Below are 12,919 nucleotides of genomic sequence, written 5' to 3' on the forward strand. Positions count from 1 at the left end.
CATTTCTTGCAAGGTTGACCTTTCTTTAATGATTTTACATATCATTAAGAGAAACACTTACTATTTGGTAATTATCTTCTCACACTTTGTTATTACACCCGTCCTCCCACTGCTGAGTCTATCAGTGATCAAGACTTTTTCCTGCCTGCTATGATTAAGGAATCGTGAGTCACTTGCAGTTAAGCTTGTGTTTGAATGTAGAATAAGCACTTCTAGTATGTGAGAACATTTTTTAAAAAGACAGATGATCTACACATATCAAATTTGGCACTAACTCAAGTCACTCAAGGTAACACCAATAAGACTACACAAGGGGAGCAAGAGAACAAAAAGAAAATAAATATATAGCAAATATATAGCATCATGGGTAATTATTTCCACTACATATAAAGATTTGTATTCCTAATGCCACTTCACATATTTGTAACTCGTTTGGCGTTTAAATTATTAATCCAGTCAAAGAGATCTCTTAATCTTTCAACATATCTTATTTTGATTATTTGCTATTCTAGGCTGAAACTGTGGTCAGCTTTAAAATTCTCTGATGCTTTAGTTACCTGTGAGGAAAGAACTGCTATCCAGGAGGTATTGCAGCTGTCTTTTTCATTTTTAAATAAATCAATAAAACTGTCAAAACCATTTTTGTAATGCTGTTGTTTAGCTCAAGCTACAGGCCCATGTTTTAAACTTTTATACAAGTCCTTTTCTTTATGCATGTATTGAAGTGCACAAGTGACTTTGTGTTGGGATCTAAGCTCTCCCAAACTTGCAATGTATGTCCTGTGTAGGTGTGCAGGTCATAAATGTGCCGATTTCATGACACAGGCTGCAGAGGCACAATGTAGAAGATAGTGTTTAAAGACTGGCATCAGGTTTGTCTCTGCATGTGGGGACAAGGCTTTGAATGTCTAGAGGGAGGGACAAAACAAGGAGTCAGCAATGACATTATGTGTTCAGCTCCAAGTAATAATTGGTGAGTGAACGCCATGGACATAAGACAATGCAAATGCATCATGCATCTTGATCTTATGCTTTAGTGTTTCTAGGATTTCTGTGGCAGTGACATGCATGAGCTCATTGTTTTCAGTAATACTGGTAGTGAGGTTGGTAAACAGAACTACATTACTTCCTCAGTTGTCTCCACTCATAGGACTGTCATTGAGCTGGGGTAGTCGTGCTCTTGGTTGTGTGGTTACCTTGAGTCTGGCCACAATCTTTATCCTCAGCTCAGTAGATACACCTGTTACACCTGTACCTGTACACCTGTTATTGCACGTGGGTGGGCATCATCTAGTTCAGTTATACTGCTTGCTATTGTTCATATGGTGCTGTAGTCTCTCCATCTTCAGCTTCAATAATAGCTTTCTTTTGTTGATGCTATGGCACTGAACTACCAGGTGCTTCTTAGTCAGCGTGGATATTAGTCATCTGCTCATTCATAGTTCCCACATGCATTGCATATAACCTCTTGCAATGGGACAGATGGCCTGCTAGCATTCCATCAGTTCCATGTTTTCAGTTCTTGTCCATGTCCTGGTTCCCCAACATCTGACATGGACCCTTTTAAGCTGGGTGATGTCCGAGTTGGTGTGACTTCAGTTGTGTCTCTCTTACTCATGTTTTGAGGTGGGCTTGACTAGCATTTATCTAGCCTGGGGACCCTCGTGGATGTATGCCCAGCCAAAGGATTCAAACCCAAATGTGTGTGTTTGTGTAGGTGTTTGGGAGTGTGTGTGTGTGTGTTACTGTGATATTTATCTTCTCTTTAAATCAAACACATTCATGAATTATTTTGACTTGATCTTCATGCCTTACATGAATTAAATTGACGAAATAACTTCTTCACAGAACACCCAAATGTAAAGGTAATTTTTCATTATTCTAAAAACTGCGTCCACATAATCACCTCTCATAGCCTGGATTACATCAATTCTCTTTTGATAAGACAGTATCTTATTCAGATTAATAATTGATTATTAAAAGTAATAAGAAAGAGTGCCGATTACAGCAGAGCAACACTGACTTCTAGCATCTTTCAAATGGATTTTAAAACACTTTTACTTTTACATTAAACCACAACTGGTCAAGAAACATCGCTGGCATTCTATCATTTTATGTTCAAACTTGCACTCTTGGATCCTCCAATGCAAAATTGCTATGCAGTTTGTATAGCACTGAACGGTCAGATGATACCTGAAGCTGATTCAAGCATAGTGACTAGTACTGCTGTACTATGACAGAAAAAATGTTGCAGGGTATTGTAGCTTATAATAGAGGGAGTCTTGAGAGAGATAGCTGTTACAAAAAGGCATTGTTGAGATGAATTGAACTTTACAACAATACAAATCACATGTAAAGTACATAAGGTTTGTTTATCCTATCAGTAATTTATAGGCCCTCTTCTTCATAACGAAAGCTTTACAGGCTAATTTAGGCTCAAAATAAATTGTGACTAAAGACAAGATATTGTGTACCCAGGCAGGAAATGGTGTATCCATTACTCACCCCAGCAGTTTCATTATGGTGACAAGAAATATTAATTCTGTATTTCCACAGCTTAATACTTACAAATTACTTACAAGTTTGTTTTCTCTTGCTATCTCTCACTATCTCTCTGTGTCCCCATATCTCTTTTTTGTGTACATCATTATGTGGTGGATGTAATTTTTCACATTAATAAGTTATTATTATTAGTATTATGAAATACTACTACTACTACTACTACTACTACTACTACTACTACTACTACTACTAATAATAATAATAATAATAATAATAATAATAATAATAAATAAATAAATGTGTTGTGATCAGATGAAACCATAATCACACTGAACATGGGTCATGGATGGGTTTTCCCAAACATATTGCCAAGTCAACTCAGGGGTTGCTAAAGAAGACCCACATTAAGCTCATGGAGTTGCCTAATGAGTCCAGATATCAGTAATTATTTTACCACTGTGCTTGCCAACAAGGATTTCTCCATGTTTTGCTTGGGAATCAAATACTTATTTCAGTCAGTGAAATGCAAACCAATGTCTAAAGTTTATGTAATGAATTTTTTTTCTGCATTGTTGTTGTTTTGTTGACTTTTCACTAGCTAGGCCCACGTCCTCATTTTAGGTTTGACAGCATTTTAGTAGATAAAAGTGAATGCTTTGACATGAATTGGGCTGCGGTTTGGGCAAGGCCTTGAAGGGGACTGGCGACGGCTCCGCGGCCTGGCAGATCCCCATGTACTAAATAGAAGTGAAGAATTTGAAGAATGGAGAACAAGGAGAGAGAGGGTGGGGCACGTAAACGAGAATGATCAGCTTGGAACCTATATAGATGACAGCCGGAAGGAGCGTGTTTGGAGGCGTGGTCCTGCTCCTGAAATTCCGATACATAATCTCAATAAAAAAATCATATGAATGTGAAATCAGTTCCTACTCCCAAAGCATCTATAAATTAAGGGAGAGTGGCATGGGACAGATTCATAGTTCTAATTCCATTATGCAATATGATATCTATATATAAGTGGGAGTCGCCTGATCCATGTGATAGATTACCATTTGTGCTTCTTAAACAGGAGCACTTCAGTTAGACAGAGTTTAATAAGTTTGCGACTGGCAGAAGTGGCTTGTTACAATAGTCTAACCTTGGTCATGAGCCTCCAAACTCCTCCGATGTTTTTTCTGTATTAAAAATGACCTTGAAATTATTAAATCTTCATCAACAATAATCCAATAAACCAAACTGGAATCCATAAACTTTCCCTGATCTCCAGATGTTAACCAAGAGCCTTGGCTCAACCTCTATTCATTGTGTATATTCATGGTTGGTTTTTATTTAAATACGCTGGGGAATTTGTAAATAAGAAACATATTCTTCAAGTTGGAGTTTAACAATACAAACCTAAATTAAACTACAGTGAGCAATTATTCTTTTCTAAATTTCCTTGCCAGGTTTAAGGGACTTGTTTAGCTGCTATAGGCAATTAATGCATGAACTTAATTATAGCACCAACACTAACGATTTTCATGTGATTTAAGGAGGAAGGATTATCATCTCTCCTGAACATTACCTAACTCTCTCTCCTTGGGCAATAAAGTCTGTGAATCAACTCAACTCTTCAGGGAATAGGCTAATCTACCAGTGGAGCGTATCTGTCACATTTTCCAGTGGGAAAACTCTTCATCACTTTATCATCCTACGCTGTTCTCTCTTAAGGAAACCTGCCAAATAGATTTACTAATCTACTTCATTGTCACACACCATGGTCCCGGCAATATTTAATTTATCTATGTGAGGGTGTGGATCTGCCTTACAGTATAACATATATAAGAGTGGAGAAGAATGATTGGCTTTAGAATAGACTATGGCAGAAGATGACAGAAACTTCTTTCTGTTCTGTAGACTGTATTTAGAGCACGCGACCAATGCCATTAAGTAATGGTGAACCTTGTATTAAGGCCTTAGTTCTTGTTAATGTAATAAAAACATTTTAAAGATTAATATTTATTTTTAAAATTTAAATGTTAAAGTCAGACATTAAAATTGAGCACCGCATTATCCTTGAAGTCTTTTTCAGCAATATTATGAGCAAGTACATATTTCTACAAAAACAGCTAAGGGAAAACGCCTTGAATAGTTATTAGTTAGTCAGTTATTTCCTGGATAACTAGCATTATTTCTCTAAGACCTTTCATTAGTGCTCACAAGAACTTACACTTGTTTAGCATGTTTGAATTAACGTACATGCATTTTTGTCTCAGAGTTAAACCATAAATCCCATGTTAGGTAAAGATAAACATTCTAATGGGTTACAGCTCTCCTCTGCAGCTAAGCACTCTAAAATTTACAAATGTATGCCAGTCAAGACAACCAGCCAACCAGAGTGAAGTCTTTAGGGAGTATGATGAGACAGCCCAGCTTTATTTTTTGCAGATAAAAGCCCCAGTTTTTGCCTCTGCTGATTTCACCACAGCTGTTCATTGTGCAGAACTCTTACAAGCTAAGATTCCCTGTAAATAAAGCTTGTGACTATCCTAGCATCTTTGCACCCACCTTGTTGCTTTGTCAGCACTGATACAAGGAAATCATCAATTTCCACAAAACACATTTAGTCTCAGTGTTAGGCTGCAGTAGTCACACCTGGACAGGCTTGCAGAAACATTTCCTGTCCTGTTTTGTTATTTTAAAAGCACATCTTCTCTCTGTGGCTCAGTGTTTGCATACATATATTTCTTTTTAATGTATGAAAAGATTAAATCCACAGTGGTCACAGTTCATTTCACAGCAAACAAAACATTACCTGTGTTTCCATTTAAAACTGACTATCTATCCATCTATGTATGTATGTATGTATGTATGTATGTATGTATAGGAGCAAAGTAACAAATGGCCCTTTTAGACGAAAGTTCAGCTACATAAAATTGCAAGTCATTTTCTATATATTAGATATGCATTTTGTACATTCCTGGGTTACAAATTGAACTATATGTCCCTCCCTCTTCAGCAGGCATTAGCAGACCATGCTCCTTACTTGGTGCAAGAGATTGACATACCTTCACTCAAACCTCAACTGCAATAGTTCAAGGGTCCTGCACAAGCTGCTATGTTTACTCCTGCTGTTGAAAAAGTTGGATCTCCTGCATTTTGTACATGCTCTAAAAAAGTTGAAAGTGGAAAGCAAATGCTTAGAGTGATATAGATATTAAGTGTTACTATATTGACAGGCCTCACAGCAATGTCTGATCCAAACAGCAACAGTAAAACACAGATACAGTGTGAACCTTCTAACTGCATCAACCTTCAGTGCTGCATTTTTTCTCTGAATTATGAATACTGTCAAAAACCTACAGAACATCATAAAGAGTACTGCACTGCAATTAGAGTTGTTTTTTTCTTTAGTACTTATTAGGGTTTACTGCTCATTTCAGTAATGCTCAATTGTAAAGGAATTAAAAACCCCTCAGTATTAGATTACACACTGTGTATCAAGCTATTGTTTATATTACTGATTTAAACATGTTCACTGATGATTTGTAATCAAGATGCATGTGATCTGCTTTTAAGTTTATGCTAATCAGGATAATAATCACTGCAGCGACAGCAGCGGCATAGCCATACACCATCTGCAGTTCTCTTTGTCAGTACATGGGAATTCATGTGAGGAAACATTAAGCATTGGCCTCCTTTTGGTTCGAGCTGTAGGCAACACAAATAAGAAATTTAACAATGATCAAAACATTTTAACAGACTTTTCAGACAACTAAAACTTGCAGTCAGTCTCATTATCGAGACAAACAACATCCCTGTTGGGAAGCTGGAAGCCCCAGTTGAAAAACAGGAGCTCTGCTGATTTAATCTGGACTTCTGGAGATTTCTTTTCATAGGCCAAGCAACTTTAAACATTGTTTTAAGTGTCATAAACAATGTTAGGGCTCTTTAATTTCACTGCTGAAAGGAGAAATTAAGATTAATGTGTTACCACTGTAAAGAGTGTCTTTTCAAACATGCCTTTAGAAGATACACACACACACACACACACACACACACACACACACACACACACACACACACACACACACACACACATTTTAGAAATAAACAAGTTTTTTTAAGTTTGTTTGATGAAAAATTGCTGTTGGGTATAAATAGTGTGTATGTGTACTTTATATGCAGGCAATCTATTTAAACAATACCCTTTTTTCTTTTTGTGTGCGTTGGTGATTGTACTGTTTAAAGCCCTGTCGAGCTCCTGGCCATACCATTTTTGCACAGGGAAAGTAGCCCTTCATGAATATTGGTGAATACAGAGCGTGGCAAAACCTTGAGGTAACCAAACAAACAGTGTACCCCAGAGAATACTGAGGATCAGAAAACATACTAACATCTCACAGTGGTTGAAAGTGTTTATATGTGCGGTTACCCATATTAAGTGACTTTACCACAGCTACTGAGTATGCATATGCCCCAGAGAGCATGAAGAATAAAACTAGCTTGACACCTTAACACTTGCATGAGTGTGCCTGTGTGTGAGCTTGTACACTTGTGCATGTTTACCCAAATCAGGCTACTGTAGCACAGCTGTATTTGGGCTAAAGCAACAGGAGATGAAAAGCAGGCCAGTGGTCTCTTTGAAACAGTGTTATGCTTAAACTCTCCAAGGACTGACACATAAAAACCAACAAACCAACCAGCCATCAATAATGTATTAAACTCATTCATCCAAGGTATTATGTTTCTCAATACTCCTAAATATGGTTCAGTGGGAGTGCAGCCTTGTACTGCTCACAAAATGGCTCTTCTGGGGAAAATAAGCGATATTATATATGAAGAGTGAAGCTTTAATATTTATAATGGTGGTGCTTTGTTTTGTACCATGCTGCTATGCTGAGATCTTTTAAATATATATATATTTTTTCTTACTTATCAATGTAGGATGTGATGACTTCAAACTGTTTGTAGTAGAGGCAATATAATTTAAAGACACAAATGTATTCTGGTCTAAAGGGGGCATAAAATAAACAAAAAATACATGAAGTTTTCTAGACTGGGAAAGATTACACATGATAGATATCAGCAATGGTCTGTTAAAAGATGAAGCTATTGTTCTTCCATGTACCTTTCTTATGTCTGAGATTCAAAAGAAATTATTTTCTACTGTGAGAAGAAAAAAAAACCTGAACAAGATTAGGTTATGTCACACTGCCACTTTTTGAATAATGCTACAATTCAAAGTGGATGTATTGCACTTGTCAGATCCCAGATTAAATGACTAATCAATCACATCTTTGTAGGTGGAATTGGATATGGTGATACTTAAACTGTCTCTCTCCAGCTTATCACATGAAACCTGGTTACCCATTCTATTCTGCATGTTACTGCACTTGATAGCATTTATCATTGTGCAGGGTTAGTGTTGTGTAGAGGTGTAACTCATACCATTATCTCTTCACCAAACCTAACCAATAACTTTTAGTGCTTAAACCTAATCAAACACCAAATGAGTGTGAAAGCTAAACAAGCAAAAATAAAACTCTGTCACAACGACCCCCCTCCACTACATTCATAAACCTTTTTTGTGGTCTTTTTTTCTTTTCCTCCTGCCTTGCCACACCATCTTTAACATTCTTTGTTCAAACTAAAATAAGCATATAAAATCTTATGCTGGGTGGTCATTCTGACACAATGGTCCTCATTTATCTGAGCTTGGGACAAGCACTAGGAGTGCCGGAGGCAGGCATGGACACAGAACTCTCCTGACCCGACATCTCTTATCATATATGCTGAGGTTTGCCCTGATTCAGTTGTTATATAAATCAGGATAACCATTAAAATACCTTTCTTGGATTAAGACAGAGTGTAAAAAGAGTGTCAAATGTTCACGAGATACACCACCAACAGATGCAATGATATATGCCAGATGTGTTACAAAGGCACAGAGGCATATGTTAGATAACAAGAAATAGGCTATGTGCACCTGTTTGATTTTTTTTTTCTCTGAAAAATGAAATGTGTAATAAAATGATGCATTTTCCATCCAAAACCATCACTCTGCACCTCTATCAGCTGTCAGCAAGTCCAGCGCTTGTCAGGCTGATCACATCAGCATTAATCACACCCTGAAAAATGTCTGCACAGTTTCTTTAACAGCCATAAACATGCACTACCAGGGTGAGCATTATGACTGAAACCTGTTTGAGTACAGACCTTCACCTTCCACTTCTTTGAAACTTAGGTATAGACTATGAAACAAAGAAAGTGTCATGACCCTGTGCCTTCTCGGCTGACTCTGTATGGCTACAAGTGCTTTTGTTGTGCTGCATTTCTCTCTCTCCCCTGCACTGCGCTCTACCGGGGCGGAGTCATGACGGCTCCAGCCCCTGGCTCGAACACCTGCAAGCAATCATATCACTCACTTCTTAAGGCGGCTGCTGAGAGTGCTTCCTCGCTGGATTATTGTGTAACACTCGTCAGTGTCATCACTTATCTGAGCCTTTTTCTGAGTTTCTGTTGTGCCACTACTTACCTGCCTTTCCTCTCTGTGCCAGGATTCTCGCCAGCCTGAGGACCGCCGTTGGTGAGCTAAAGCCGGAGTCCGAGCTACCTGAGCTTCAGTGGATTTTGTACATAGCCCTCTTCTTCCCGTGCCTGTGCTTCCCGGAGACCCTCTTCCTGTGCCCCCTCACCTGTATATATTCGCACCTGGTGTCTGTGTGTGTAAATAAAACGTGAACTTTAGTGACGGTCTGACTCCGAGTCCCTCCTGAGCCTGACAGAAAGGCTCCCAGTCCTCTTAGCTTTTTTTGTTCTTCTGCAGTATATGTTCATCTCAACAATTGTGTTTCTCAGAAACCAATCTATACCGCTCTCTTTCAAGAAGACAAATAACATCACCACAGCATTAGGCTAAATGCATGACATAAAATGAAATGGCAATTCAGTCTGATTATGAGGCTAGTGAAGCACTGAGAACCAAATACATTTCAGTAACAATGAACAATTTTTAATGGAAAAAATGTACCATTTTATGGGAGAATAAGAAAAATCCCCAGACATTAAGTGGCCAGGCTTCATTAAAATTCCGAGTTAAATGAACTTTTGAATAGTTGGTTCTAACAAAGTACATTAAATAAACATAAAGACTTAAAGTTGCTTTCCAATTAAATTTTAACTATATTTCTCTCAAGAATTTCAGAAGTTCTTTATGTGCGTCATTGCCTAACTATTAAGGCTTTTGTTAGCAGACAATCTTATTCATCATTCATCACGTGGGTGTTTTGACATAAAACTAAATATAGGGGTCTGGAATTAGGCAAATAAGAAGTGAATAGGATTAGCGGTGGTTAAATCATACTATTCTAAAGAGCATGTCACCTGAAATGAATAAAGAACAGCCAGATATGTGAGGTGGCTGACTAATCTGTCTGAGTTAATAAAAAAAATACTACACTTCTTTATACTTATTGCAAGATATCACAGTGCTCCTCAGCATCTTCATCTCTCAAAATTTCTAAATTTTAAGCAAATCCTTTTCACAAGACATTTGCCTGCACACTTACTAAAACCAATGGATCGGAATGTGTGTCAGCTCCTTTTATGCTGAGAGCTGGAGTATTTTCACCATGCCCTTTTCAGCAGCACTGACTTGGAGATAGACTGTCGCCAGTGGCTAGTCTTACCAAGGTGCACGAACTCAGATTTGCCCTTTTCATTTTCTGTTTCCTGTATAGCAGAAGAATGATGCTGTATGCATTTTCTTTTATGGAGCATAGTCTTGGAGTAGTGCATTTCACAGTGATATTCCTCATCTGTTCTCTCTCAGCTACTGTCTTTTTTTTAAAATGTCTCTCATTCTTTCCTTTTTTTCTCCCGTCACATACCCCAACTGCATTTTCCTTAATGTTTTCTATTGCTTGTACTGTATTGGCCTCAGGGGCATGTGCTTGCATGAGGGAAATTATAGTGAATTACATTTGCCACATGGAGTTAATCTAAAGGGTTTCATTGCAAGATTCTTCATTTGGGTAGCTATTCATTCTTGTTCGCTTTCAAGAGAGATTGTATCAACTAATACCTGCACGTGTAATATTAATTTCATTTAATGCCAAGATTCTCAGGTCAGAAAAATAAATATTTCAACTTAAGCAGAAGTGACGTTGTTAATGGAAGCTATGTCAATTTGAAAAAAAAAACAAAAAACAACAACTTTCATCTCTTAATTATATCCAGATTCTCTAAAGCTCTTCCTCTATGCATGCTCTGCTCCTCATCTTTTGCCCATTCCACAGACTTTCTCATAACAATTTCCTTTCTCCATCATCCATCTCACTCTGTTTTCCGCCCTCCCTCCTCCATGTTCATCTCAGAGGCATATAAGAAATGACACTGGACTAGTCTTTGCTGCTTTATTAATCCTTTAAGCTTCTAAAGGGAGGCACAAATGCAACTACTCCCATTCAAATCAATGGCAGTAACTCCCAATTGCCCTATCTGTGGACTGCTTAAATGTGCTTCATTTTTACACACTTGGATCTGAAATGCGCACACACACACACACACACACACACACACACACACACACACACACACACACACACACACACACACACACATCCAAACCAGGCACACACAGTGCTGAATGGTCTTAGCTCCCTATGGCCAGGGCTCAGCTAACCAGCCTGCAGCAGGAACAATTCGTGGGCTGCTCAGTCAAATGGAACTCTGACCCATGGGCCCATGGTGCAGCCCCAGTCATAAAATATCTCACACACACAGTGACACGGCTATCCCCTAACACACACACTCAATCTCTTGTCTTCACTCAGACCATAAAATCATTGCGACACATGAGGGCAGGGAACAGTGTTTTTGTGCTGTTTTGCCCATCACACATTTCCATTACAAAGTCTTGCCATGAGTCTGGGAGAGCGAGGGCCCATTGAACAGCGGACAGACTACAAAATGCTTCTAGTCAGAGCCCATCAACGTTGCGTTTTCCCCACTGAATGGCTTGTCAGTGAAGGGTGGAGATGGGCTTTGTGTGAGAGGTAGGACTGAGCTCTGTTGGACCAGACAATGGGTGGAGAGCTGATGTCAACTCTGGAGAGTGCATTCAAGGTTCATCATCTGGTGTGTTATAAAGCTTCTGAAAAAAAATATTCCTTTCATCTATTCCCAAGCTCTCCTCCTTTTCTTGAGACGTTTCAGCTTTGTTCAGCATTTTCTCCCAATCATTTTTTTTTTTGTCATTACACTTTTTTCTTGCATAACTGAGGAGAATTCAGTACGGTTACAGAAGTGTTATTCTGCAAATGCAGTGCTTGTCTAGCAATTTCATCAGCTAAAAAGCAGGCTTTTACAAAGGCTACCTTAACAGTCACTTATTTATCAGCATGTTTGACAGACGTCACGCAAGTTTAGGAGAAATAAAATCATATTCCCAACTCTGAGTGAAAGAAAAATATGAATACAGCACAGTGTATTGGGACACCAAAAACCTGCTACCTTTTTACATTATAATGGAGGCATGCAGAGTTACATTCTGAACTCTCTTACTTTCTTCATGAAAAAACCCCCAAAACAAAACAGTATGCTGTTACGAAAACCTGACCAAAATTTAAATTTTTCCATAGACCAGCAAATTTCTAATACAGCAAATCTAATACATTCAGGTAATAGATGAAATGATAAGTGTTAATGATAAGGGCTTAACACTTAATGATCCAAATATGAGATTTTGGAAACAATCAGTAAATACCATCTCGGCAATCACAAAGAAGACAGCAGAATTAATCTGTTCATGTTTTACACATTGCTGTATATATTTGAATGGGCAACACGATGGCCTGCTGCGTGCCAAATACCAAGGCCAGATTTTTTTTTAAAGAAACACCCTCTGCATTAGTACATATACTTAACCAATGCACTACTTATGTTGATACTAATATGACCTGCTTAAGGACCCCAGAATCTCTGGAAACTTCAAAGTTTTAATAGCCTGATGAACTCACTGATATCCATTAAATAATATAAATATCCATGTGATTGTTTATTTGATTGTCTCAAATTGTCAAACTGTTTGCAGGATTGTTGAAAAATGTATTGATAGACTTGTATGAAAATTTTACCTCAGGTAGGGCTAGGACTAAGTTAGAAATCCTTAATTATTCCAACTGGATCCAGTGGATGCTGGAGCCTATGCCAGGTGTCATAGAATGAGAGGCAGGCTACACCCTGGTTACCAGTCTGTCATAGGGCTAACACACAGACACAGCCAAGCATTTAGAAACACCAAGTAATGTAACATTTTGTCTCAGTCTGCCCATATCTATTGGCTCTTGGTGCTAAAGGATTTTTGTGCTTCGACAGAGGTATGCAGCCTCTGTTTTGGCAATAAACATGAACAACTCACCAAAATCATATAAAT

The sequence above is a fragment of the Rhamphochromis sp. 'chilingali' genome (assembly GCF_963969265.1).
Source record: "Rhamphochromis sp. 'chilingali' genome assembly, chromosome: 4".
Taxonomy (NCBI): Eukaryota; Metazoa; Chordata; class Actinopteri; order Cichliformes; family Cichlidae; genus Rhamphochromis; species Rhamphochromis sp. 'chilingali'.